The sequence below is a fragment of the Phascolarctos cinereus genome, unplaced genomic scaffold (assembly GCF_003287225.1).
Source record: "Phascolarctos cinereus isolate Bilbo 61053 unplaced genomic scaffold, phaCin_HiC Scaffold_4;HRSCAF=312, whole genome shotgun sequence".
In the NCBI taxonomy this organism is placed as follows: Eukaryota; Metazoa; Chordata; class Mammalia; order Diprotodontia; family Phascolarctidae; genus Phascolarctos; species Phascolarctos cinereus.
In genome coordinates, this window is record NW_027555847.1 from 420,021,390 (window position 1) to 420,024,135 (window position 2,746).

The following is a 2,746-nucleotide window of genomic DNA, read 5'->3' on the forward strand; positions in this document are numbered from 1 at the left end:
TACAAGTAAAGCATCAAAGGAAAAAAAAATGAATTGGAAACAAGCCCAACAAGACTTCAAAAAAGCTAAAAATAATTTTCAAAATCAAATAACAGTGGTAGAGGAATAATTAAGTAAAGTAATGAAGGCAAATCAAGAAAATTATGAAAAGACAATTAAGAGCTTGCTAAAAGTGGCACAAAAATACTGAAGAAAACAACTCCTTAGAAACAAAATTGGCCAAAGGAAAAGATTTTAAAAAGCAATAACGAAAAGAAATTTTTAAAAATCAGAATTGACCAAATGGAAAAAGAGGCCCAAAAGTCAATTGAAGAAAATTATTCATTAAAAATTAGAATTGCAAAAGTGAAATCTAATGACTCTATGAGACATTAAGAAATAAAGCAAAAAAAAATTAAAAAAGGAAGAAATTGTGAAATATTTCATTAAAATAAATTGATCATGGGTCAGTTAGGTCGCGCAGTGGATAGAGCACTGGCCCTGGAGCCAGGAGGACCTGAGTTCAAATTTGGCCTCAGACACATAAAACTCTAGCTGTGTGACTGAGCAAGGCACTTAACCCCAATTGCCTTACAAAAACAAAAACAAAAAACTGGCCTCAAAAATAGATCAAGGAGAAATAATTTAAGAATTATTGGACCTCATGAAAGCAATGCTCAAAGAAAAAGCCTAGACATCATATTTCAAGAAATCACCAAGGGCAACTGGCCCAATATGCTAGAACCAGAGAACAAAATAGAGATTGAAAGAATCCACCAAACACCACCTAAAAGAGAATCCTAAATGAAAACTTCCAGGAATATTATAGCCAAATTCCAGAGTCCCATGTCAAAGAGAAAATACTTCAAGCAACCAGAAAGAAACCATTCAAATACCATGGAGCCACAGTTAGGAGAATACAAAATTTGGCAGCTGCCATGTTAATGTAGCAGAGGGCTTGAAATGTAGTATTGCAGAGGGCGAAAGAGCTGGGATCACAACCAAGAATAACCTATCCAGCAAAATCGAGTATAATCCTTTGGGGTGGAGGAAATTAATATTTAACAAAAAAAGAATTCAAGCATTGTTGACAAAAAAACCACAGCAGAAGAGAAAAAAATTGACCTTCAAATATAAGATTCAAGAGAAGCATAAAAAGGTAAACATGAAAGAGAAATCATAAAGGACTCAATAATCTTAAACAGTTTACCTTTTTATAGGGGATGATGATACATGCATCTCCCAATATCTTGGTCCTTATTAGGGCAGTTAGAAGGATTCTTCATAGAAAAAGGGCAGAGAATTGAGTCAATTATTTTGGTATGATGGACCAAAAAATTAAATGGCAAGAAAGAGGGATGTGTTGTGAGAAGGGGAAGGGACAGGAAGAATGATGAAAATTATCTCACATAAAAGAAATGTGCATGGAAGAGCTCTTGAAATGGAGGGTAAAATAGTGGGGGAGGACAGGCAATGTTTGAACATCACTCACATATAAATTGTTTCAAAGAGGAAATATGTATATGGAAATAGATAGATAAATGGTAGATAGATAGATAGATAGATAGATAGATAGATAGATAGATAGATAGACTCAATTGGTAATATAAATCTCTCTAACCTTCAGGGTGATAGGAGAGGGAGTAAAAAAAAACAAAGGGAAGGGTCACAAAAGGAATGGCAGATAAAAGAAGGCAGTAATCAGATGCAAAACAGACTTTAGAAGAAAGACACTTGAGGGTGGGGTGGGGGGAGAGATAAACAGAGTAAAACAGAGCAAAGGAAATACTCAGTAACCTGTCATAACTGTGAATGTGAATGGTTTAAACTCACCCACAAAACAGAAGTGGATAGCAAAACAGATTAGCAACCAGAATTCAACAATATGTTGCTTACAAGAAACACAATTGCAATAGACATACACAGAGTTAAAATAAGGGGTTAGAACAGAATCTATTACGTTTCAACTGAATTTTAAAATAGCAAAGGTAGCAATTATGATCTCAGACAAAGAAAAACCAAAAATAGAACTAATAGGGATAAACAGGGAAACTACATTTGCTAAAAGGAACCATAAACAATGAAGTAGTATCAATACTAACACACACACACACACACACACACACACACACACACACTCACCAAATGACATAGAATCCAAATTCTTAAAGGAATAGTTAAATGAATTACAGGAGAAAATAGATAGTAAAATTATACTATTGGGGGGACCTCAACTTTCCCTACTCAGAGGTAGATAAATCTAACCATAAAACATATAAGAAAAAAGTCAAGGAGATGAATAGAATCTTAGAAAAGCTAGACATAATAGTCCTCTGGATAAAACTGAAGGGGAGTTGAAAGATTATACTTTTTTCTTAGCTGTACATGGCATCTTCATAAAAATTGATCATATATTATGGCTTAAAACTTCACAACTAAATACAGAAAAAAATAAATATTAAATATACCCTTTTCAGACCACATTGAAATAACAGTGATGAAAGGTGGGAGGATATAGTCTAGTCATTGCCTCTCATTTGTTTCTGTCATCACCATTTTCTCTGGAGCACATGACAGTGAAAAACAATTATATAAGAAAAATAAATACTCACTAAAATAAAACCAAGAGAATAAAATAAATAATAACTTTATATCTTTATTCTTCCTTTTCATATGCCTAACAAGAAACAGAACTCTGTTCTACTTGGTGTTTATCTCAAAGTCCTCACCTTTTTTTCCTCTACTTCTCTTACCTGCTTCTCAAAAT